The sequence below is a fragment of the Convolutriloba macropyga genome, chromosome 5, assembly GCF_964194025.1.
Source record: "Convolutriloba macropyga chromosome 5, txConMacr16.3, whole genome shotgun sequence".
Classification (NCBI taxonomy): Eukaryota; Metazoa; Xenacoelomorpha; order Acoela; family Convolutidae; genus Convolutriloba; species Convolutriloba macropyga.
Genome location: NC_134472.1, coordinates 64,439,471 through 64,467,328, shown reverse-complemented (window position 1 = coordinate 64,467,328; position 27,858 = coordinate 64,439,471).

Sequence of the window (27,858 nt, the reverse complement as noted above, 5' to 3'; positions counted from 1 at the left end):
GAATGGTTAACTTGAAAGAAATTGCAAGACCGAATATTTAACTTGTAAGAACTTGCAAGACGAATGATTAACTTGTAAGAATTTGCTAGACGAATGGTTAACTTGTAAGAGCTTGCAAGACGAATGGTTAACTTGTAAGAACTTGCAAGACGAATGGTTAACCGGTAAGAACTTGCAAGACGAATGATTAGCTTGTAGGAACTTGCAAGACGAATGGTTAACTTGTAAGAATTTGCACGACAAATGGTTAACCTGTAAGAAATTGCAAGACGAATGGTTAACTTGAAAGAAATTGCAAGACCAAATATTTAACTTGTAAGAATTTGCAAGACCGATTGGTTAACTCGTAAGAAATTGCCAGACAAATGGTGAACTTGTAAGAACTTGCAAGACAAATGGTTAACCTGTAAGAAATTGCAAGTCGAATGGTTAACTTGAAAGAAATTGCAAGACCGAATATTTAACTTTGAAGAACTTGCAAGACCGATTGGTTAACTTGTAAGAAATTGCAAGACCGAATATTTAACTTGTAAGAACTTGCAAGACGAATGATTAACTTGTAAGAATTTGCTAGACGAATGGTTAAATTGTAAGAACTTCCCAGAAGAATGGTTAACCTGTAAGAAATTGCAAGACGAATGGTTAACTTGTAAGAAATTGCAAGACCGAATATTTAAGTTGTAAGAACTTGCAAGACCGATTGGTTAACTCGTAAGAATTTGCAAGACGAATGGTTAACTTGTAAGAACTTGCAAGACGAATGATTAACTTGTAAGAATTTGCTAGACGAATGGTTAAATTGTAAGAACTTCCCAGAAGAATGGTTAACCTGTAAGAAATTGCAAGACGAATGGTTAACTTGTAAGAAATTGCAAGACCGAATATTTAAGTTGTAAGAACTTGCATGACCGATTGTTTAACTCGTAAGAATTTGCCAGACGAATGGTGAACTTGTAAGAACTTGCAAGACGAATGGTTAACTTGTAAGAACTTGCAAGACGAATGGTTAACTTGTAAGAATTTGCAAGACGAATGGTTAACTTGTCAGAACTTGCAAGACAAATGGTCAACTGGTAAGAACTTGCAAGACGAATGGTTAACTTGTAAGAACTTGCAAGACGAATGGTTAACTTCTAAAAACTTGCAAGACGAATGGTTAACTTGTAAGAGCTTGCAAGACGAATGGTTTACTTGTAAGAACTTGCAAGACGAATGGTTAACCGATAAGAACTTGCAAGACGAATGATTAGCTTGTAAGAACTTGCAAGACGAATGGTTAACTTGTAAGAACTTGCAAGACGAATATTTAACTTGTAAGAACTTGCAAGACCGATTGGTTAACTTGTAAGAAATTGCAAGACCGAATATTTAACTTGGAAGAACTTGCAAGACCGATTGGTTAACTTCTAAAAACTTGCAAGACGAATGGTTAACTTGTAAGAGCTTGCAAGACGAATGGTTTACTTGTAAGAACTTGCAAGACGAATGGTTAACCGATAAGAACTTGCAAGACGAATGATTAGCTTGTAAGAACTTGCAAGACGAATGGTTAACTTGTAAGAACTTGCAAGACGAATATTTAACTTGTAAGAACTTGCAAGACCGATTGGTTAACTTGTAAGAAATTGCAAGACCGAATATTTAACTTGGAAGAACTTGCAAGACCGATTGGTTAACTCGTAAGAATTTGCCAGACGAATGCTGAACTTGTAAGAACTTGCAAGACGAATGGTTAACGTGTAAGAATTTGCAAGACGAATGGTTAACTTGTTAGAACTTGCAAGACAAATGGTCAACTGGTAAGAACTTGCAAGACGAATGGTTAACTTGTAAGAACTTGCAAGACGAATGGTTAACTTCTAAAAACTTGCAAGACGAATGGTTAACTTGTAAGAGCTTGCAAGACGAATGGTTTACTTGTAAGAACTTGCAAGACGAATGGTTAACCGATAAGAACTTGCAAGACGAATGATTAGCTTGTAAGAACTTGCAAGACGAATGGTTAACTTGTAAGAACTTGCAAGACGAATATTTAACTTGTAAGAACTTGCAAGACCGATTGGTTAGCTTGTAAGAAATTGCAAGACCGAATATTTAACTTGGAAGAACTTGCAAGACCGATTGGTTAACTCGTAAGAATTTGCCAGACGAATGGTGAACTTGTAAGAACTTGCAAGACGAATGGGTAACGTGTAAGAATTTGCAAGACGAATGGTTAACTTGTTAGAACTTGCAAGACAAATGGTCAACTGGTAAGAACTTGCAAGACGAATGGTTAACTTGTAAGAACTTGCAAGACGAATGGTTAACTTGTAAGAATTTGCAAGACGAATGGTTAACTTGTCAGAACTTGCAAGACAAATGGTCAACTGGTAAGAACTTGCAAGACGAATGGTTAACTTGTAAGAACTTGCAAGACGAATGGTTAACTTCTAAAAACTTGCAAGACGAATGGTTAACTTGTAAGAGCTTGCAAGACGAATGGTTTACTTGTAAGAACTTGCAAGACGAATGGTTAACCGATAAGAACTTGCAAGACGAATGATTAGCTTGTAAGAACTTGCAAGACGAATGGTTAACTTGTAAGAACTTGCAAGACGAATATTTAACTTGTAAGAACTTGCAAGACCGATTGGTTAACTTGTAAGAAATTGCAAGACCGAATATTTAACTTGGAAGAACTTGCAAGACCGATTGGTTAACTCGTAAGAATTCGCCAGACGAATGGTGAACTTGTAAGAACTTGCAAGACGAATGGTTAACGTGTAAGAATTTGCAAGACGAATGGTTAACTTGTTAGAACTTGCAAGACAAATGGTCAACTGGTAAGAACTTGCAAGACGAATGGTTAACTTGTAAGAACTTGCAAGACGAATGGTTAACTTCTAAAAACTTGCAAGACGAATGGTTAACTTGTAAGAGCTTGCAAGACGAATGGTTTACTTGTAAGAACTTGCAAGACGAATGGTTAACCGATAAGAACTTGCAAGACGAATGATTAGCTTGTAAGAACTTGCAAGACGAATGGTTAACTTGTTAGAACTTGCAAGACAAATGGTCAACTGGTAAGAACTTGCAAGACAAATGGTCAACTGGTAAGAACTTGCAAGACGAATGGTTAACTTGTAAGAACTTGCAAGACGAATGGTTAACTTCTAAAAACTTGCAAGACGAATGGTTAACTTGTAAGAGCTTGCAAGACGAATGGTTAACTTGTAAGAACTTGCAAGACGAATGGTTAACCGGTAAGAACTTGCAAGACGAATGATTAGCTTGTAAGAACTTGCAAGACGAATGGTTAACTTGTTAGAACTTGCAAGACAAATGGTCAACTGGTAAGAACTTGCAAGACGAATATTTAACTTGTAAGAACTTGCAAGACCGATTGGTTAACTTGTAAGAAATTGCAAGACCGAATATTTAACTTGGAAGAACTTGCAAGACCGATTGGTTAACTCGTAAGAATTTGCCAGACGAATGGTGAACTTGTAAGAACTTGCAAGACGAATGGTTAACTTGTTAGAACTTGCAAGACAAATGGTCAACTGGTAAGAACTTGCAAGACAAATGGTCAACTGGTAAGAACTTGCAAGACGAATGGTTAACTTGTAAGAACTTGCAAGACGAATGGTTAACTTCTAAAAACTTGCAAGACGAATGGTTAACTTGTAAGAGCTTGCAAGACGAATGGTTAACTTGTAAGAACTTGCAAGACGAATGGTTAACCGGTAAGAACTTGCAAGACGAATGATTAGCTTGTAAGAACTTGCAAGACGAATGGTTAACTTGTTAGAACTTGCAAGACAAATGGTCAACTGGTAAGAACTTGCAAGACGAATATTTAACTTGTAAGAACTTGCAAGACCGATTGGTTAACTTGTAAGAAATTGCAAGACCGAATATTTAACTTGGAAGAACTTGCAAGACCGATTGGTTAACTCGTAAGAATTTGCCAGACGAATGGTGAACTTGTAAGAACTTGCAAGACGAATGGTTAACGTGTAAGAATTTGCAAGACGAATGGTTAACTTGTCAGAACTTGCAAGACAAATGGTCAACTGGTAAGAACTTGCAAGACGAATGGTTAACTTCTAAAAACTTGCAAGACGAATGGTTAACTTGTAAGAGCTTGCAAGACGAATGGTTTACTTGTAAGAACTTGCAAGACGAATGGTTAACCGATAAGAACTTGCAAGACGAATGATTAGCTTGTAAGAACTTGCAAGACGAATGGTTAACTTGTAAGAACTTGCAAGACGAATGGTTAACTTGTAAGAATTTGCAAGACGAATGGTTAACTTGTCAGAACTTGCGAGACAAATGGTCAACTGGTAAGAACTTGCAAGACGAATGGTTAACTTGTTAGAACTTGCAAGACGAATGGTTAACTTCTAAAAACTTGCAAGACGAATGGTTAACTTGTAAGAGCTTGCAAGACAAATGGTTAACTTGTAAGAACTTGCAAGACGAATGGTTAACTTGTAAGAATTTGCAAGACGAATGGTTAACTTGTCAGAACTTGCAAGACAAATGGTCAACTGGTAAGAACTTGCAAGACGAATGGTTAACTTGTAAGAACTTGCAAGACAAATGGTTAACCTGTAAGAAATTGCAAGACGAATGGCTAACTTGAAAGAAATTGCAAGACCGAATATTTAACTTGTAAGAACTTGCAAGACCGATTGGTTAAATTGTAAGAAATTGCAAGACCGAATATTTAACTTGGAAGAACTTGCAAGACCGATTGGTTAACTTGTAAGAACTTGCAAGACGAATGGTTAACTTCTAAATACTTGCAAGACAAATGGTCAACTGGTAAGAACTTGCAAGACGAATGGTTAACTTGTAAGAACTTGCAAGACGAATGGTTAACTTCTAAAAACTTGCAAGACGAATGGTTAACTTGTAAGAGCTTGCAAGACGAATGGTTAACTTCTAAAAACTTGCAAGACGAATGGTTAACTTCTAAAAACTTGCAAGACAAATGGTTAACTTGTAAGAATTTGCCAGACGAATGGTGAACTTGTAAGAACTTGCAAGACGAATGGTTAACGTGTAAGAATTTGCAAGACGAATGGTTAACTTGTTAGAACTTGCAAGACAAATGGTCAACTGGTAAGAACTTGCAAGACGAATGGTTAACTTGTAAGAACTTGCAAGACGAATGGTTAACTTCTAAAAACTTGCAAGACGAATGGTTAACTTGTAAGAGCTTGCAAGACGAATGGTTAAATTGTAAGAACTTGCAAGACGAATGGTTAACCGGTAAGAACTTGCAAGACGAATGATTAGCTTGTAAGAACTTGCAAGACGAATGGTTAACTTGTAAGAACTTGCAAGACAAATGGTTAACTTGAAAGAAATTGCAAGACCGAATATTTAACTTGTAAGAGCTTGCAAGACCGATTGGTTAACTTGTAAGAAATTGCAAGACCGAATATTTAACTTGTAAGAACTTGCAAGACCGATTGGTTAACTCGTAAGAAATTGCCAGACGAATGGTTAACTTGTAAGAACTTGCAAGACGAATGGTTAACTTGTTAGAACTTGCAAGACGAATGGTCAACTGGTAAGAACTTGCAAGACGAATGGTTAAATTGTAAAAACTTGCAAGACGAATGGTTAACTTGTAGGAACATGCAAGACGAATGGTTATCTTGTAAGAAATTGCAAGACAAATGGTTAAATTGTAAGAACTTCCAAGACGAATGGTTAACTTGTAAGAACTTGCAAGACGAATGGTTAACTTGTTAGAACTTGCAAGACGAATGGTCAACTGGTAAGAACTTGCAAGACGAATGGTTAAATTGTAAAAACTTGCAAGACGAATGGTTAACTTGTAGGAACATGCAAGACGAATGGTTAACTTGTAAGAACTTGCAAGACAAATGGTTAACTTGAAAGAAATTGCAAGACCGAATATTTAACTTGTAAGAGCTTGCAAGACCGATTGGTTAACTTGTAAGAAATTGCAAGACCGAATATTTAACTTGTAAGAACTTGCAAGACCGATTGGTTAACTCGTAAAAAATTGCCAGACGAATGGTGAACTTGTAACAACTTGCAAGACAAATGGTTAACTTGTAAGAATTTGCAAGACGAATGGTTAACTTGTCAGAACTTGCAAGACAAATGGTCAACTGGTAAGAACTTGCAAGACGAATGGTTAACTTGTAAGAACTTGCAAGACAAATGGTTAACCTGTAAGAAATTGCAAGACGAATGGCTAACTTGAAAGAAATTGCAAGACCGAATATTTAACTTGTAAGAACTTGCAAGACCGATTGGTTAACTTGTAAGAAATTGCAAGACCGAATATTTAACTTGGAAGAATTTGCAAGACCGATTGGTTAACTCGTAAGAATTTGCCAGACGAATGGTGAACTTGTAAGAACTTGCAAGACGAATGGTTAACGTGTAAGAATTTGCAAGACGAATGGTTAACTTGTTAGAACTTGCAAGACAAATGGTCAACTGGTAAGAAGTTGCAAGACGAATGGTTAACTTGTAAGAACTTGCAAGACGAATGGTTAACTTCTAAAAACTTGCAAGACGAATGGTTAACTTGTAAGAGCTTGCAAGACGAATGGTTAACTTGTAAGAACTTGCAAGACGAATGGTTAACCGGTAAGAACTTGCAAGACGAATGATTAGCTTGTAAGAACTTGCAAGACGAATGGTTAACTTGTAAGAACTTGCAAGACAAATGGTTAACTTGAAAGAAATTGCAAGACCGAATATTTAACTTGTAAGAGCTTGCAAGACCGATTGGTTAACTTGTAAGAAATTGCAAGACCGAATATTTAACTTGTAAGAACTTGCAAGACCGATTGGTTAACTCGTAAGAAATTGCCAGACGAATGGTGAACTTGTAACAACTTGCAAGACGAATGGTTAACTTGTAAGAACTTGCAAGACGAATGGTTAACTTGTTAGAACTTGCAAGACGAATGGTTAAATTGTAAAAACTTGCAAGACGAATGGTTAACTTGTAGGAACATGCAAGACGAATGGTTATCTTGTAAGAAATTGCAAGACAAATGGTTAACTTCTAAAAACTTGCAAGACGAATGGTTAACTTGTAAGAACTTGCAAGACGAATGGTTAACTTGTAAGAACTTGCAAGACGAATGGTTAACCGGTAAGAAATTGCAAGACGAATGATTAGCTTGTATGAACTTGCAAGACGAATGGTGAACTTGTAAGAATTTGCAAGACAAATGGTTAACCTGTAAGATTTTGCAAGACGAATGGTTAACTTGAAAGAAATTGCAAGACCGAATATTTAACGTGTAAGAACTTGCACGACCGATTGGTTAACTGGTAAGAATTTGCAAGACGAATGGTTAACTTGTAAGAACTTGCAAGACGAATGGTTAACTTGTAAGAACGTGCAAGACGAATGGTTAACTTGTAAGAACTTGCAAGACGAATGATTAACTTGTAAGAACTTGCAAGACGAATGGTTAAATTGTAAGAACTTCCCAGAAGAATGGTTAACCTGTAAGAAATTGCAAGACGAATGGTTAACTTGTAAGAAATTGCAAGACCGAATATTTAAGTTGTAAGAAGCTGCAAGAACGATTGGTTAACTCGTAAGAATTTGCCAGACGAATGGTGAACTTGTAAGAACTTGCAAGACGAATGGTTAACTTGTAAGAACTTGCAAGACGAATGGTTAACTTGTAAGAATTTGCAAGACGAATGGTTAACTTGTTAGAACTTGCAAGACAAATGGTCAACTGGTAAGAACTTGCAAGACGAATGGTTAACTTGTAAGAAGTTGCAAGACGAATTTTTAACTTTTACGAACTTGCAAGACGAATGGTTAACTTGTAAGAAATTTCAAGACGAATGGTTAACTTGAGAGAAATTGCATGACCGAATATTTAACTTATAAGAACTTGCAAGACCGATTGGTTTACTTGTAAGAAACTGCAAGACCGAATATTTAACTTGTAAGAACTTGCAAGACCGATTGGTTAACTGGTAAGAACTTGCAAGACGAATGGTTAAATTGTAAGAACTTGTAAGACGAATGGTTAACTTGTAAGAACTTGCAAGACGAATGGTTAACTTATAAGAACTTGCAAGACGAATGGTTAACTTGTAAGAACTTGCAAGACGAATGGTTAACCGGTAAGAACTTGCAAGACGAACGATTAGCTTGTATGAACTTGCAAGACGAATGGTTAACGTGTAAGAATTTGCAAGACGAATGGTTAACTTGTTAGAACTTGCAAGACAAATGGTCAACTGGTAAGAACTTGCAAGACGAATGGTTAACTTGTAAGAACTTGCAAGACGAATGGTTAACTTCTAAAAACTTGCAAGACGAATGGTTAACTTGTAAGAGCTTGCAAGACGAATGGTTAACTTGTAAGAACTTGCAAGACGAATGGTTAACCGGTAAGAACTTGCAAGACGAATGATTAGCTTGTAAGAACTTGCAAGACGAATGGTTAACTTGTAAGAACTTGCAAGACGAATGGTTAACCGGTAAGAACTTGCAAGACGAATGATTAGCTTGTAAGAACTTGCAAGACGAATGGTTAACTTGTAAGAACTTGCAAGACAAATGGTTAACTTGAAAGAAATTGCAAGACCGAATATTTAACTTGTAAGAGCTTGCAAGACCGATTGGTTAACTTGTAAGAAATTGCAAGACCGAATATTTAACTTGTAAGAACTTGCAAGACCGATTGGTTAACTCGTAAGAAATTGCCAGACGAATGGTGAACTTGTAACAACTTGCAAGACGAATGGTTAACTTGTAAGAACTTGCAAGACGAATGGTTAACTTGTTAGAACTTGCAAGACGAATGGTCAACTGGTAAGAACTTGCAAGACGAATGGTTAAATTGTAAAAACTTGCAAGACGAATGGTTAACTTGTAGGAACATGCAAGACGAATGGTTATCTTGTAAGAAATTGCAAGACAAATGGTTAACTTCTAAAAACTTGCAAGACGAATGGTTAACTTGTAAGAACTTGCAAGACGAATGGTTAACTTGTAAGAACTTGCAAGACGAATGGTTAACCGGTAAGAAATTGCAAGACGAATGATTAGCTTGTATGAACTTGCAAGACGAATGGTGAACTTGTAAGAATTTGCAAGACAAATGGTTAACCTGTAAGATTTTGCAAGACGAATGGTTAACTTGAAAGAAATTGCAAGACCGAATATTTAACGTGTAAGAGCTTGCACGACCGATTGGTTAACTCGTAAGAATTTGCCAGACGAATGGTGAACTTGTAAGAACTTGCAAGACGAATGGTTAACTTGTAAGAACTTGCAAGACGAATGGTTAACTTGTAAGAATTTGCAAGACGAATGGTTAACTTGTAAGAACTTGCAAGACGAATGGTTAACTTGTAAGAACGTGCAAGACGAATGGTTAACTTGTAAGAACTTGCAAGACGAATGATTAACTTGTAAGAACTTGCAAGACGAATGGTTAAATTGTAAGAACTTCCCAGAAGAATGGTTAACCTGTAAGAAATTGCAAGACGAATGGTTAACTTGTAAGAAATTGCAAGACCGAATATTTAAGTTGTAAGAAGCTGCAAGACCGATTGGTTAACTCGTAAGAATTTGCCAGACGAATGGTGAACTTGTAAGAACTTGCAAGACGAATGGTTAACTTGTAAGAACTTGCAAGACGAATGGTTAACTTGTAAGAATTTGCAAGACGAATGGTTAACTTGTTAGAACTTGCAAGACAAGTGGTCAACTGCTAAGAACTTGCAAGACGAATTGTTAACTTGTAAGAAGTTGCAAGACGAATTTTTAACTTTTAAGAACTTGCAAGACGAATGGTTAACTTGTAAGAAATTTCAAGACGAATGGTTAACTTGAAAGAAATTGCATGACCGAATATTTAACTTGTAAGAACTTGCAAGACCGATTGGTTTACTTGTAAGAAACTTCAAGACCGAATATTTAACTTGTAAGAACTTGCAAGACCGATTGGTTAACTCGAAAGAAATTGCCAGACGAATGGTGAACTTGTAACAACTTGCAAGACGAATGGTTAACTTGTAAGAACTTGCAAGACGAATGGTCAACTGGTAAGAACTTGCAAGATGAATGGTTAAATTGTAAGAACTTGTAAGACGAATGGTTAACTTGTAAGAACTTGGAAGACGAATGGTTAACTTATAAGAACTTGCAAGACGAATGGTTAACTTGTAAGAACTTGCAAGACGAATGGTTAACCGGTAAGAACTTGCAAGACGAATGATTAGCTTGTATGAACTTGCAAGACGAATGGTTAACGTGTAAGAATTTGCAAGACGAATGGTTAACTTGTTAGAACTTGCAAGACAAATGGTCAACTGGTAAGAACTTGCAAGACGAATGGTTAACTTGTAAGAACTTGCAAGACGAATGGTTAACTTCTAAAAACTTGCAAGACGAATGGTTAACTTGTAAGAGCTTGCAAGACGAATGGTTAACTTGTAAGAACTTGCAAGACGAATGGTTAACCGGTAAGAACTTGCAAGACGAATGATTAGCTTGTAAGAACTTGCAAGACGAATGGTTAACTTGTAAGAACTTGCAAGACAAATGGTTAACTTGAAAGAAATTGCAAGACCGAATATTTAACTTGTAAGAGCTTGCAAGACCGATTGGTTAACTTGTAAGAAATTGCAAGACCGAATATTTAACTTGTAAGAACTTGCAAGACCGATTGGTTAACTCGTAAGAAATTGCCAGACGAATGGTGAACTTGTAACAACTTGCAAGACGAATGGTTAACTTGTAAGAACTTGCAAGACGAATGGTTAACTTGTTAGAACTTGCAAGACGAATGGTCAACTGGTAAGAACTTGCAAGACGAATGGTTAAATTGTAAAAACTTGCAAGACGAATGGTTAACTTGTAGGAACATGCAAGACGAATGGTTATCTTGTAAGAAATTGCAAGACAAATGGTTAACTTCTAAAAACTTGCAAGACGAATGGTTAACTTGTAAGAACTTGCAAGACGAATGGTTAATTTGTAAGAACTTGCAAGACGAATGGTTAACCGGTAAGAAATTGCAAGACGAATGATTAGCTTGTATGAACTTGCAAGACGAATGGTGAACTTGTAAGAATTTGCAAGACAAATGGTTAACCTGTAAGATTTTGCAAGACGAATGGTTAACTTGAAAGAAATTGCAAGACCGAATATTTAACGTGTAAGAACTTGCACGACCGATTGGTTAACTCGTAAGAATTTGCAAGACGAATGGTTAACTTGTAAGAACTTGCAAGACGAATGGTTAACTTGTAAGAACGTGCAAGACGAATGGTTAACTTGTAAGAACTTGCAAGACGAATGATTAACTTGTAAGAACTTGCAAGACGAATGGTTAAATTGTAAGAACTTCCCAGAAGAATGGTTAACCTGTAAGAAATTGCAAGACGAATGGTTAACTTGTAAGAAATTGCAAGACCGAATATTTAAGTTGTAAGAAGCTGCAAGACCGATTGGTTAACTCGTAAGAATTTGCCAGACGAATGGTGAACTTGTAAGAACTTGCAAGACGAATAGGTAACTTGTAAGAACTTGCAAGACGAATGGTTAACTTGTAAGAATTTGCAAGACGAATGGTTAACTTGTTAGAACTTGCAAGACAAATGGTCAACTGGTAAGAACTTGCAAGACGAATGGTTAACTTGTAAGAAGTTGCAAGACGAATTTTTAACTTTTAAGAACTTGCAAGACGAATGGTTAACTTGTAAGAAATGTCAAGACGAATGGTTAACTTGAAAGAAATTGCATGACCGAATATTTAACTTGTAAGAACTTGCAAGACCGATTGGTTTACTTGTAAGAAACTGCAAGACCGAATATTTAACTTGTAAGAACTTGCAAGACCGATTGGTTAACTCGTAAGAAATTGCCAGACGAATGGTGAACTTGTAACAACTTGCAAGACGAATGGTTAACTTTTAAGAACTTGCAAGACGAATGGTCAACTGGTAAGAACTTGCAAGACGAATGGTTAAATTGTAAGAACTTGTAAGACGAATGGTTAACTTGTAAGAACTTGCAAGACGAATGGTTAACTTATAAGAACTTGCAAGACGAATGGTTAACTTGTAAGAACTTGCAAGACGAATGGTTAACCGGTAAGAACTTGCAAGACGAATGATTAGCTTGTATGAACTTGCAAGACGAATGGTGAACTTGTAAGAATTTGCAGGACAAATGGTTAACCTGTAAGAATTTGCAAGACGAATGGTTAACTTGAATGAAATTGCAAGACCGAATATTTAACTTGTAAGAACTTTCAAGACCGATTGGTTAACTCGTAAGAATTTGCAAGACGAATGGTTAACTTGTAAGAACTTTCAAGACGAATGGTTAACTTGTAAGAACTTGCAAGACGAATGATTAACTTGTAAGAACTTGCAAGACGAATGGTTAACTTGTAAGAACTTCCCAGAAGAATGGTTAACCTGTAAGAAATTGCAAGACGAATGGTTAACTTGTAACAAATTGCAAGACCGAATATTTAAGTTGTAAGAAGTTGCAAGACCGATTGGTTAACTCGTAAGAATTTGCCAGACGAATGGTGAACTTGTAAGAACTTGCAATACGAATGGTTAACTTGTAAGAACTTGCAAGACGAATGGTTAAATTGTAAGAACTTGCAATACGAATGGTTAACTTGTAAGAACTTGCAATACGAATGGTTAACTTGTAAGAACTTGCAAGACGAATGGTTAAATTGTAAGAATTTGCAAGACGAATGGTTAACTTGTAAGAACTTGCAAGACGAATAGTTAACTTTTAAGAAATTGCAAGACGAATGTTTAACTTGTAAGAAATTTCAAGACGAATGGTTAACTTCTAAAAACTTGCAAGACGAATGGTTAACTTGTAAGAACTTGCAAGACGAATGGTTAACTTGTAAGAACTTGAAAGACAAATGGTTAACCGGTAAGAAATTGCAAGACGAATGGTTAACTTGTAAGAAATTGCAAGACCGAATATTTAACTTGTAAGAACTTGCAAGACCGATTGGTTAACTTGTAAGAACTTGCAAAACGAATGGTTAACTTGTAAGAACTTGCAAGACGAATGGTTAACTTGTTAGAACTTGCAAGACGAATAGTCAACTGGTAAGAACTTGCAAGACGAATGGTTAAATTGTAAGAACTTGCAAGACGAATGGTTAACTTGTAAGAACTTGCAAGACGAATGGTTATCTTGTAAGAAATTGCAAGACGAATGGTTAACTTCTAAAAACTTGCAAGACGAATGGTTAACTTGTAAGAACTTGCAAGACGAATTGTTAACTTGTAAGAACTTGCAAGACGAATGGTTAACCGGTAAGAACTTGCAAGACGAATGGTTAACTTGTAAGAACTTGCAAGACGAATGGTTAACTTGTAAGAACTTGAAAGACAAATGGTTAACCGGTAAGAAATTGCAAGACGAATGGTTAACTTGTAAGAAATTGCAAGACCGAATATTTAACTTGTAAGAACTTGCAAGACCGATTGGTTAACTTGTAAGAACTTGCAAAACGAATGGTTAACTTGTAAGAACTTGCAAGACGAATGGTCAACTTGTTAGAACTTGCAAGACGAATAGTCAACTGGTAAGAACTTGCAAGACGAATGGTTAAATTGTAAGAACTTGCAAGACGAATGGTTAACTTGTAAGAACTTGCAAGACGAATAGTTATCTTGTAAGAAATTGCAAGACGAATGGTTAACTTCTAAAAACTTGCAAGACGAATGGTTAACTTGTAAGAACTTGCAAGACGAATTGTTAACTTGTAAGAACTTGCAAGACGAATGGTTAACCGGTAAGAACTTGCAAGACGAATGATTAACTTGTAAGAACTTGCAAGACGAATGGTTAACTTGTAAGAATTTGCAAGACAAATGGTCAACCTGTAAGAAATTGCAAGACGAATGGTTAACTTGAAAGAAATTGCAAGACCGAATATTTAACTTGTAAGAACTTGCAAGACCGATTGGTTAACTCCTAAGAATTTGCAAGACGAATGGTTAACTTGTAACAACTTGCAAGACGAATGGTTAACTTGTAAGATCTTGCAAGACGAATGGTTAACTTGTAAGAACCTGCAAGACGAAAGATCAACTTGTAAGAACTTGCAAGACGAATGGTTAACTTGTAAGAACTTGCAAGACGAATGGTTATCTTGTAAGAAATTGCAAGACGAATGGTTAACTTCTAAAAACTTGCAAGACGAATGGTTAACTTGTAAGAACTTTCAAGACGAATGGTTAACTTGTAACAACTTGCAAGACGAATGGTTAACTTGTGAGATCTTGCAAGACGAATGGTTAACTTGTAAGAACCTGCAAGACGAATGGTTATCTTGTAAGAAATTGCAAGACGAATGGTTAACTTCTAAAAACTTGCAAGACGAATGGTTAACTTGTAAGAACTTGCAAGACGAATTGTTAACTTGTAAGAACTTGCAAGACGAATGGTTAACCGGTAAGAACTTGCAAGACCATTGATTAGCTTGTAAGAACTTGCAAGACGAATGGTTAACTTGTAGGAATTTGCAAGACAAATGGTTAACCTGTATGAATTTGCAAGACGAATGGTTAACTTGAAAGAAATTGCAAGACCGAATATTTAACTTGTAAGAACTTGCAAGACCAATTGGTTAACTCCTAAGAATTTGCAAGACGAATGGTTAACTTGTAAGAACTTGCAAGACAAATAGTTAACTTGTAAGATCTTGCAAGACGAATGGTTAACTTGTAAGAACTTGCATGACGAATGGTTAACTTCTAAAAACTTGCAAGACGAATGGTTAACTTGTAAGAACTTGCAAGACGAATTGTTAACTTGTAAGAACTTGCAAGACGAATGGTTAACCGGTAAGAACTTGCAAGACGAATGATTAACTTGTAAGAACTTGCAAGACGAATGGTTAACTTGTAAGAATTTGCAAGACAAATGGTCAACCTGTAAGAAATTGCAAGACGAATGGTTAACTTGAAAGAAATTGCAAGACCGAATATTTAACTTGTAAGAACTTGCAAGACCGATTGGTTAACTCCTAAGAATTTGCAAGACGAATGGTTAACTTGTAACAACTTGCAAGACGAATGGTTAACTTGTAAGATCTTGCAAGACGAATGGTTAACTTGTAAGAACCTGCAAGACGAAAGATCAACTTGTAAGAACTTGCCAGACGAATGGTTAACTTGTAAGAACTTGCAAGACGAATGGTTATCTTGTAAGAAATTGCAAGACGAATGGTTAACTTCTAAAAACTTGCAAGACGAATGGTTAACTTGTAAGAACTTTCAAGACGAATGGTTAACTTGTAACAACTTGCAAGACGAATGGTTAACTTGTGAGATCTTGCAAGACGAATGGTTAACTTGTAAGAACCTGCAAGACGAATGGTTATCTTGTAAGAAATTGCAAGACGAATGGTTAACTTCTAAAAACTTGCAAGACGAATGGTTAACTTGTAAGAACTTGCAAGACGAATTGTTAACTTGTAAGAACTTGCAAGACGAATGGTTAACCGGTAAGAACTTGCAAGACCATTGATTAGCTTGTAAGAACTTGCAAGACGAATGGTTAACTTGTAGGAATTTGCAAGACAAATGGTTAACCTGTATGAATTTGCAAGACGAATGGTTAACTTGAAAGAAATTGCAAGACCGAATATTTAACTTGTAAGAACTTGCAAGACCAATTGGTTAACTCCTAAGAATTTGCAAGACGAATGGTTAACTTGTAAGAACTTGCAAGACAAATAGTTAACTTGTAAGATCTTGCAAGACGAATGGTTAACTTGTAAGAACTTGCATGACGAATGATTAACTTGTAAGAACTTGCAAGACGAATGGCTAAATTGTAAGAACTTCCAAGAGGAATGGTTAACCTGTAAGAAATTGCAAGACGAATGGTTAACTTGTAAGAAATTGCAAGACCGAATATTTAAGTTGTAAGAACTTGCAAGACCGATTGGTTAACTCGTAAGAATTTGCCAGACGAATGGTGAACTTGTAAGAACTTGCAAGACGAATGGTTAAATTGTAAGAACTTGCAAGACGAATGGTTAACTTGTTAGAACTTGCAAGACGAATGGTCAACTGGTAAGAACTTGCAAGACGAATGGTTAACTTGTAAGAACTTGCAAGACGAATGGTTAACTTGTAAGAACTTGCAAGACAAATGGTTAACTTGTAAGAAATTTCAAGACGAATGGTTAACTTCTAAAAACTTGCAAGACGAATGGTTAACTTGTAAGAACTTGCAAGACAAATGGTTAACTTGTAAGAACTTGCAAGACGAATGGTTAACCGGTAAGAAATTGCAAGACGAATGGTTAACTTGTAAGAAATTGCAAGACCGAATATTTAACTTAAAAGAACTTGCAAGACCGATTGGTTAAATCGTAAGAATTTGCCAGACGAAAGGTGAACTTGTAAGAACTTGCAAGACGAATGGTTAACTTGTAAGAAGTGGCAAGACGAATGGTTAACTTGTAAGAACTTGCAAGACGAATGGTTAACTTATTAGAACTTGCAAGACGAATGGTCAACTGGTAAGAACTTGCAAGACGAATGGTTAACTTGTAAGAACTTGCAAGACGAATGGTTAACTTGTAAGAACTTGCAAGACGAATGGTTAACTTGTAAGAAATTGCAAGACGAATGGTTAACTTCTAAAAACTTGCAAGACGAATGGTTAACTTGTAAGAACTTGCAAGACGAATGGTTAACTTGTAAGAACTTGCAAGACGAATGGTTAACCGGTAAGAACTTGCAAGACGAATGATTAACTTGTAACAACTTGCAAGACGAATGGTTAACTTGTAAGAACTTGCAAGACAAATGATTAACTTGTAAGAACTTGCAAGACGAATGGCTAAATTGTAAGAACTTCCAAGAGGAATGGTTAACCTGTAAGAAATTGCAAGACAAATGGTTAACTTGTAAGAAATTGCAAGACCGAATATTTAAGTTGTAAGAACTTGCAAGACCGATTGGTTAACTCGTAAGAATTTGCCAGACGAATGGTGAACTTGTAAGAACTTGCAAGACGAATGGTTAAATTGTAAGAACTTGCAAGACAAATGGTTAACTTGTTAGAACTTGCAAGACGAATGGTCAACTGGTAAGAACTTGCAAGACGAAAGGTTAACTTGTAAGAACTTGCAAGACGAATGGTTAACTTGTAAGAACTTGCAAGACAAATGGTTAACTTGTAAGAAATTTCAAGACAAATGGTTAACTTCTAAAAACTTGCAAGACGAATGGTTAACTTGTAAGAACTTGCAAGACAAATGGTTAACTTGTAAGAACTTGCAAGACGAATGGTTAACCGGTAAGAAATTGCAAGACGAATGGTTAACTTGTAAGAAATTGCAAGACCGAATATTTAACTTAAAAGATTTTGCAAGACCGATTGGTTAACTCGTAAGAATTTGCCAGACGAAAGGTGAACTTGTAAGAACTTGCAAGACGAATGGTTAACTTGTAAGAAGTGGCAAGACGAATGGTTAACTTGTAAGAACTTGCAAGACGAATGGTTAACTTATTAGAACTTGCAAGACGAATGGTCAACTGGTAAGAACTTGCAAGACGAATGGTTAACTTGTAAGAACTTGCAAGACGAATGGTTAACTTGTAAGAACTTGCAAGACGAATGGTTAACTTGTAAGAAATTGCAAGACGAATGGTTAACTTCTAAAAACTTGCAAGACGAATGGTTAACTTGTAAGAACTTGCAAGACGAATGGTTAACTTGTAAGAACTTGCAAGACGAATGGTTAACCGGTAAGAACTTGCAAGACGAATGATTAACTTGTAACAACTTGCAAGACGAATGGTTAACTTGTAAGTTTTGCAAGACAAATGGTTAACCTGTAAGAAATTGCAAGACGAATGGTTAACTTGTAAGAAATTGCCAGACGAATGGTTAACTTGTAGGAAATTGCAAGAACGAATATTTAACTTGTAGGAACTTGCAAGACCGATTGGTTAACTCGTAAGAATTTGCCAGACGAAAGGTGAACTTGTAAAAACTTGCAAGACGAATGGTTAACTTGTAAGAACTTGCAAGACGAACGGTTAACTTGTAAGAACTTGCAAGACGAATGGTTAACCGGTAAGAAATTGCAAGACAAATGGTTAACTTGTAAGAAATTGCAAGACCGAATATTTAACTTAAAAGAACTTGCAAGACCAATTGGTTAACTCGTAAGAATTTGCCAGACGAAAGGTGAACTTGTAAGAAATTGCAAGACAAATGGTTAACTTGTAAGAAATTTCAAGACGAATGGTTAACTTCTAAAAACTTGCAAGACGAATGGTTAACTTGTAAGAACTTGCAAGACAAATGGTTAACTTGTAAGAACTTGCAAGACGAATGGTTAACCGGTAAGAAATTGCAAGACGAATGGTTAACTTGTAAGAAATTGCAAGACCGAATATTTAACTTAAAAGAACTTGCAAGACCGATTGGTTAACTCGTAAGAATTTGCCAGACGAAAGGTGAACTTGTAAGAACTTGCAAGACGAATGGTTAACTTGTAAGAAGTGGCAAGACGAATGGTTAACTTGTAAGAACTTGCAAGACGAATGGTTAACTTATTAGAACTTGCAAGACGAATGGTCAACTGGTAAGAACTTGCAAGACGAATGGTTAACTTGTAAGAACTTGCAAGACGAATGGTTAACTTGTAAGTTTTGCAAGACAAATGGTTAACCTGTAAGAAATTGCAAGACGAATGGTTAACTTGTAAGAAATTGCCAGACGAATGGTTAACTTGTAGGAAATTGCAAGACCGAATATTTAACTTGTAAGAACTTGCAAGACCGATTGGTTAACTCGTAAGAATTTGCGAGACGAATGGTTAACTTGTAAGAACTTGCAGGACGAATGGTTAACTTGTAAGAAATTGCAAGACGAATGGTTAACTTCCAAAAACTTGCAAGACGAATGGTTAACTTGTAAGATATTGCAAGACGAATGGTTAACTTGTAAGAACTTGCAAGACGAATGGTTAACCGGTAAGAACTTGCAAGACGAATGATTAACTTGTAACAACTTGCAAGACGAATGGTTAACTTCTAAAAACTTGCAAGACGAATGGTTAACTTGTAAGAACTTGCAAGACGAATGGTTAACTTGTAAGAACTTGCAAGACGAATGGTTAACCGGTAAGAACTTGCAAGACGAATGATTAACTTGTAACAACTTGCAAGACGAATGGTTAACTTGTAAGTTTTGCAAGACAAATGGTTAACCTGTAAGAAATTGCAAGACGAATGGTTAAATTGTAAGAAATTGCCAGACGAATGGTTAACTTGTAGGAAATTGCAAGAACGAATATTTAACTTGTAGGAACTTGCAAGACCGATTGGTTAACTCGTAAGAATTTGCCAGACGAAAGGTGAACTTGTAAAAACTTGCAAGACGAATGGTTAAATTGTAAGAACTTGCAAGACGAACAGTTAACTTGTAAGAACTTGCAAGACGAATGGTTAACCGGTAAGAAATTGCAAGACAAATGGTTAACTTGTAAGAAATTGCAAGACCGAATATTTAACTTAAAAGAACTTGCAAGACCAATTGGTTAACTCGTAAGAATTTGCCAGACGAAAGGTGAACTTGTAAGAACTTGCAAGACAAATGGTTAACTTGTAAGAAATTTCAAGACGAATGGTTAACTTCTAAAAACTTGCAAGACGAATGGTTAACTTGTAAGAACTTGCAAGACAAATGGTTAACTTGTAAGAACTTGCAAGACGAAACGTTAACCGGTAAGAAATTGCAAGACGAATGGTTAACTTGTAAGAAATTGCAAGACCGAATATTTAACTTAAAAGAACTTGCAAGACCGATTGGTTAACTCGTAAGAATTTGCCAGACGAAAGGTGAACTTGTAAGAACTTGCAAGACGAATGGTTAACTTGTAAGAAGTGGCAAGACGAATGGTTAACTTGTAAGAACTTGCAAGACGAATGGTTAACTTATTAGAACTTGCAAGACGAATGGTCAACTGGTAAGAACTTGCAAGACGAATGGTTAACTTGTAAGAACTTGCAAGACGAATGGTTAACTTGTAAGTTTTGCAAGACAAATGGTTAACCTGTAAGAAATTGCAAGACGAATGGTTAACTTGTAAGAAATTGCCAGACGAATGGTTAACTTGTAGGAAATTGCAAGACCGAATATTTAACTTGTAAGAACTTGCAAGACCGATTGGTTAACTCGTAAGAATTTGCGAGACGAATGGTTAACTTGTAAGAACTTGCAGGACGAATGGTTAACTTGTAAGAAATTGCAAGACGAATGGTTAACTTCCAAAAACTTGCAAGACGAATGGTTAACTTGTAAGATATTGCAAGACGAATGGTTAACTTGTAAGAACTTGCAAGACGAATGGTTAACCGGTAAGAACTTGCAAGACGAATGATTAACTTGTAACAACTTGCAAGACGAATGGTTAACTTGTAAGTTTTGCAAGACAAATGGTTAACCTGTGAGAAATTGCAAGACGAATGGTTAACTTGTAAGAAATTGCCAGACGAATGGTTAACTTGTAGGAAATTGCAAGAACGAATATTTAACTTGTAGGAACTTGCAAGACCGATTGGTTAACTCGTAAGAATTTGCCAGACGAAAGGTGAACTTGTAAAAACTTGCAAGACGAATGGTTAACTTGTAAGAACTTGCAAGACGAACGGTTAACTTGTAAGAACTTGCAAGACGAATGGTTAACCGGTAAGAAATTGCAAGACAAATGGTTAACTTGTAAGAAATTGCAAGACCGAATATTTAACTTAAAAGAACTTGCAAGACCAATTGGTTAACTCGTAAGAATTTGCCAGACGAAAGGTGAACTTGTAAGAACTTGCAAGACGAATGGTTAACTAACTTGTAAGAACTGGCAAGACGAATGGTTAACTTGTAAGAACTTGCAAGACGAATGGTTAACTTGTTAGAACTTGCAAGACGAATGGTCAACTGGTAAGAACTTGCAAGACGAATGGTTAACTTGTAAGAACTTGCAAGACGAATGGTTAACTTGTAAGAACTTGCAAGACGAATGGTTAACTTGTAAGAAATTGCAAGACGAATGGTTAACTTCTAAAAACTTGCAAGACGAATGGTTAACTTGTAAGAACTTGCAAGACGAATGGTTAACTTGTAAGAACTTGCAAGACGAATGGTTAACCGGTAAGAACTTGCAAGACGAATGATTAACTTGTAACAACTTGCAAGACGAATGGTTAACTTGTAAGAACTTGCAAGACAAATGGTTAACCTGTAAGAAATTGCAAGATGAATGGTTAACTTGTAAGAAATTGCAAGACCGAATATTTAACTTGTAAGAACTTGCAAGACCGATTGGTTAACTCGTAAGAAATTGCCAGACGAAAGGTGAACTTGTAAGAACTTGCAAGACGAATGGTTAACTTGTAAGAACTTGCAAGACGAACGGTTAACTTGTAAGAACTTGCAAGACGAATGGTTAACCTGTAAGAAATTGCCAGACGAATGGTTAACTTGTAGGAAATTGCAAGAACGAATATTTAACTTGTAGGAACTTGCAAGACCAATTGGTTAACTCGTAAGAACTTGCAAGACGAATGGTTAGCTTGTAAGAACTTGCAAGACGAATGATTAACTTGTAAGAACTTGCAAGACGAATGGTTAACCGGTAAGAACTTGAAAGACGAGTGATTAACTTGTAACAACTTGCAAGACGACTGATTAACTTGTAAGAACTTGCAAGACAAATGGTTAACCTGTAAGAAAATGCAAGACGAATGGTTAACTTGTAAGAAATTGCAAGACCGAATATTTAACTTGTAAGAACTTGCAAGACCGATTGGTTAACTCGTAAGAATTTGCAAGACGAATGGTTAACTTGTAAGAACTTGCAAGACGAATGGTTAACTTGTAAGAACTTGCAAGACGAATGGTTAACTTGTAAGAAATTGCAAGACGAATGGTTAACTTCTAAAAACTTGCAAGACGAATGGTTAACCGGTAAGAACTTGCAAGACGAATGATTAACTTGTAACAACTTGCAAGACGAATGGTTAACTTGTAAGTTTTGCAAGACAAATGGTTAACCTGTAAGAAATTGCAAGACGAATGGTTAACTTGTAAGAAATTGCCAGACGAATGGTTAACTTGTAGGAAATTGCAAGAACGAATATTTAACTTGTAGGAACTTGCAAGACCGATTGGTTAACTCGTAAGAATTTGCCAGACGAAAGGTGAACTTGTAAAAACTTGCAAGACGAATGGTTAACTTGTAAGAACTTGCAAGACGAACGGTTAACTTGTAAGAACTTGCAAGACGAATGGTTAACCGGTAAGAAATTGCAAGACAAATGGTTAACTTGTAAGAAATTGCAAGACCGAATATTTAACTTAAAAGAACTTGCAAGACCAATTGGTTAACTCTTAAGAATTTGCCAGACGAAAGGTGAACTTGTAAGAACTTGCAAGACGAATGGTTAACTAACTTGTAAGAACTGGCAAGACGAATGGTTAACTTGTAAGAACTTGCAAGACGAATGGTTAACTTGTTAGAACTTGCAAGACGAATGGTCAACTGGTAAGAACTTGCAAGACGAATGGTTAACTTGTAAGAACTTGCAAGACGAATGGTTAACTTGTAAGAACTTGCAAGACGAATGGTTAACTTGTAAGAAATTGCAAGACGAATGGTTAACTTCTAAAAACTTGCAAGACGAATGGTTAACTTGTAAGAACTTGCAAGACGAATGGTTAACTTGTAAGAACTTGCAAGACGAATGGTTAACCGGTAAGAACTTGCAAGACGAATGATTAACTTGTAACAACTTGCAAGACGAATGGTTAACTTGTAAGAACTTGCAAGACAAATGGTTAACCTGTAAGAAATTGCAAGACGAATGGTTAACTTGTAAGAAATTGCAAGACCGAATATTTAACTTGTAAGAACTTGCAAGACCGATTGGTTAACTCGTAAGAATTTGCCAGACGAAAGGTGAACTTGTAAGAACTTGCAAGACGAATGGTTAACTTGTAAGAACTTGCAAGACGAACGGTTAACTTGTAAGAACTTGCAAGACGAATGGTTAATCTGTAAGAAATTGCCAGACGAATGGTTAACTTGTAGGAAATTGCAAGAACGAATATTTAACTTGTAGGAACTTGCAAGACCAATTGGTTAACTCGTAAGAACTTGCAAGACGAATGGTTAGCTTGTAAGAACTTGCAAGACGAATGATTAACTTGTAAGAACTTGCAAGACGAATGGTTAACAGGTAAGAACTTGAAAGACGAGTGATTAACTTGTAACAACTTGCAAGACGACTGGTTAACTTGTAAGAACTTGCAAGACAAATGGTTAACCTGTAAGAAAATGCAAGACGAATGGTTAACTTGTAAGAAATTGCAAGACCGAATATTTAACTTGTAAGAACTTGCAAGACCGATTGGTTAACTCGTAAGAATTTGCAAGACGAATGGTTAACTTGTAAGAACTTGCAAGACGAATGGTTAACTTGTAAGAACTTGCAAGACGAATGGTTAACTTGTAAGAACTTGCAAGACGAATGGTTAACTTGTAAGAACTTGCAAGACGAATGGTTAACTTGTAAGAAATTGCAAGACGAATGGTTAACTTCTAAAAACTTGCAAGACGAATGGTTAACTTGTAAGAACTTGCAAGACGAATGGTTAAATTGTAAGAACTTGCAAGACGAATGGTTAACCGGTAAGAACTTGCAAGACGAATGATTAACTTGTAACAACTTGCAAGACCAATGGTTAACTTGTAAGAACTTGCAAGACAAATGGTTAACCTGTAAGAAATTGCAAGACGAATGGTTAACTTGTAAGAAATTGCAAGACCGAATATTTAACTTGTAAGAACTTGCAAGACCGATTGGTTAACTCGTAAGAATTTGCCAGACGAAAGGTGAACTTGTAAGAACTTGCAAGACGAATGGTTAACTTGTAAGAACTTGCAAGACGAACGGTTAACTTGTAAGAACTTGCAAGACGAATGGTTAACCTGTAAGAAATTGCCAGACGAATGGTTAACTTGTAGGAAATTGCAAGAACGAATATTTAAATTGTAGGAACTTGCAAGACCAATTGCTTAACTCGTAAGAACTTGCAAGACGAATGGTTAGCTTGTAAGAACTTGCAAGACGAATGATTAACTTGTAAGAACTTGCAAGACGAATGGTTAACCGGTAAGATCTTGCAAGACGAGTGATTAACTTGTAACAACTTGCAAGACGACTGGTTAACTTGTAAGAACTTGCAAGACAAATGGTTAACCTGTAAGAAAATGCAAGACGAGTGGTTAACTTGTAAGAACTTGCAAGACCGATTGGTTAACTCGTAAGAATTTGCAAGACGAATGGTTAACTTGTAGGAACTTGCAAGACGAATGGTTAACTGGTAGGAACTTGCAAGACGAATGGTTAATTTGTAAGAACGTGCAAGACGAATGGTTAACTTGTAAGAACCTGCAAGACGAATGATTAACTTGTAAGAAATTGCAAGACGCATGGTTAACTTCTAAAAACTTGCAAGACGAATGGTTAACTTGTAAGAACTTGCAAGACGAATGGTTAACTTGTAAGAAATTGCAAGATTAGTGGTTAACTTGTAAGAACTTGCAAGACGAACGGTTAACTCGTAAGAACTTGCAAGACGAATGGTTAACTTGTAAGAACTTGCAAGACGAATGGTTAACTTGTAAGAACTTGCAAGACAAATGGTTAACCTGTAAGAAAATGCAAGACGAATGGTTAACTTGTAAGAAATTGCAAGACCGAATATTTAACATATAATAACTTGCAAGACCGATTGGTTAACTCGTAAGAATTTGCAAGACGAATGGTTAACTTGTAAGAACTTGCAAGACGAATGGTTAACTGGTAGGAACTTACAAGACGAATGGTTAACTTGTAAGAAATTGCAAGACGCATGGTTAACTTCTAAAAACTTGCAAGACGAATGGTTAACTTGTAAGAACTTGCAAGACGAATGGTTAACTTGTAAGAAATTGCAAGATTAGTGGTTAACTTCTAAGAACTTGCAAGACGAACGGTTAACTCGTAAGAACTTGCAAGACGAATGGTTAACTTGTAAGAACTTGCAAGACGAATGGTTAACTTGTAAGAACTTGCAAGACGAAAGGTTAGCTTGTAGGAACTTGCAAGACGAATGGTTAACTTGTAAGAACTTGCAAGACGAATGATTAACTTGTAAGAACTTGCAAGACGAACGGTTAACTTGTAAAAACTTGCAAGACGAATGGTTAACCTGTAAGAAATTGCAAGACGAATGGTTAACTTGTAAGAAATTGCAAGACCGAATATTTAACTTGTAAGAACTTGCAAGACCGATTGGTTAACTCGTAAGAATTTGCAAGACGAATGGTTAACTTGTAAGAACTTGCAAGACGAATGGTTAACTTGTAAGAAATTGCAAGACGCATGGTTAACTTCTAAAAACTTGCAAGACGAATGGTTAACTTGTAAGAACTTGCAAGACGAATGGTTAACTTGTAAGAAATTGCAAGATTAGTGGTTAACTTGTAAGAACTTGCAAGACGAACGGTTAACTCGTAAGAACTTGCAAGACGAATGGTTAACTTGTAAGAACTTGCAAGACGAATGGTTAACTTGTAAGAACTTGCAAGACGAAAGGTTAGCTTGTAGGAACTTGCAAGACGAATGATTAACTTGTAAGAACTTGCAAGACGAACGGTTAACTTGTAAAAACTTGCAAGACGAATGGTTAACCTGTAAGAAATTGCAAGACGAATGGTTAACTTGTAAGAAATTGCAAGACCGAATATTTAACTTGTAAGAACTTGCAAGACCGATTGGTTAACTCGTAAGAATTTGCAAGACGAATGGTTAACTTGTAAGAACTTGCAAGACGAATGGTTAACTTGTAAGAAATTGCAAGATTAGTGGTTAACTTGTAAGAACTTGCAAGACGAACGGTTAACTCGTAAGAACTTGCAAGACGAATGGTTAACTTGTAAGAACTTGCAAGACGAAAGGTTAGCTTGTAGGAACTTGCAAGACGAATGGTTAACTTGTAAGAACTTGCAAGACGAATGATTAACTTGTAAGAACTTGCAAGACGAACGGTTAACTTGTAAAAACTTGCAAGACGAATGGTTAACCTGTAAGAAATTGCAAGACGAATGGTTAACTTGTAAGAAATTGCAAGACCGAATATTTAACTTGTAAGAACTTGCAAGACCGATTGGTTAACTCGTAAGAATTTGCAAGACGAATGGTTAACTTGTAAGAACTTGCAAGACGAATGGTTAACTTGTAAGAAATTGCAAGACGCATGGTTAACTTCTAAAAACTTGCAAGACGAATGGTTAACTTGTAAGAACTTGCAAGACGAATGGTTAACTTGTAAGAAATTGCAAGATTAGTGGTTAACTTGTAAGAACTTGCAAGACGAACGGTTAACTCGTAAGAACTTGCAAGACGAATGGTTAACTTGTAAGAACTTGCAAGACGAATGGTTAACTTGTAAGAACTTGCAAGACGAAAGGTTAGCTTGTAGGAACTTGCAAGACGAATGGTTAACTTGTAAGAACTTGCAAGACGAATGATTAACTTGTAAGAACTTGCAAGACGAACGGTTAACTTGTAAAAACTTGCAGGACGAATGGTTAACCTGTAAGAAATTGCAAGACGAATGGTTAACTTGTAAGAAATTGCAAGACCGAATATTTAACTTGTAAGAACTTGCAAGACCGATTGGTTAACTCGTAAGATATTGCAAGACGAATGGTTAACTTGTAAGAACTTGCAAGACGAATGGTTAAGTTGTAAGAACTTGCAAGACGAATGGTTAGCTTGTAAGAACTTGCAAGACGAATGGTTAACTTGTAAGAACTTGAAAGACGAATGATTAACTTGTAAGAACTTGCGAGACGAACGGTTAACTTGTAAGAACTTGCAAGACGAATGGTTAACCTGTAAGAAATTGCAAGACGACTGGTTACTTTGTAAGAAATTGCAAGACCAAATATTTAATTTGTAAGAACTTGCAAGACCGATTGGTTAACTCGTAAGAATTTGCAAGACGAATGGTTAACTTGTAAGAACTTGCAAGACGAATGGTTAACTTTTAAGAACTTGCAAAACGAAAGGTTTACTTGTAAAAACTTGCAAGACGAATGGTTAACTTGTAAGAACTTGTAAGACGAATGGTTAACTTCTAAAAACTTGCAAGACGAATGGTTAACTTGTAGTAACTTGCAAGACAAACGGTTAACTTGTAAGAACTTGCAAGACGAATGGTTAGCTTGTAGGAACTTGCAAGACGAATGGTTAACTTGTAAGAACTTGCAAGACGAATGATTAACTTGTAAAAACTTGCAAGACGAATGGTTAATTTGTAAGAACTTGCAAGACGAATGGTTAACCTGTAAGAAATTGCAAGACCGAATGTTTAACTTGTTAGAACTTGCAAGACCGATTGGTTAACTCGTAAGAATTTGCAAGACCAATGGTTAACTTGTAAGAACTTGCAAGACGAATGGTTAACTTGTAAGAACTTGCAAGACGAATGGTTAACTTGTAAGAACTTGCAAGACGAATGATTAACTTGCAAGAACTTGCAAGACGAACGGTTAACTTGTAAGAACTTGCAAGATGAATGGTTAACCTGTAAGAAATTGCAAGACGAATGGTTAACTTGTAAGAACTTGCAAGACGAATGATTAACTTGTAAAAACTTGCAAGACGAATGGTTAATTTGTAAGAACTTGCAAGACGAATGGTTAACCTGTAAGAAATTGCAGGGCGAATGGTTAACTTGTAAGAAATTGCAAGACCGAATAT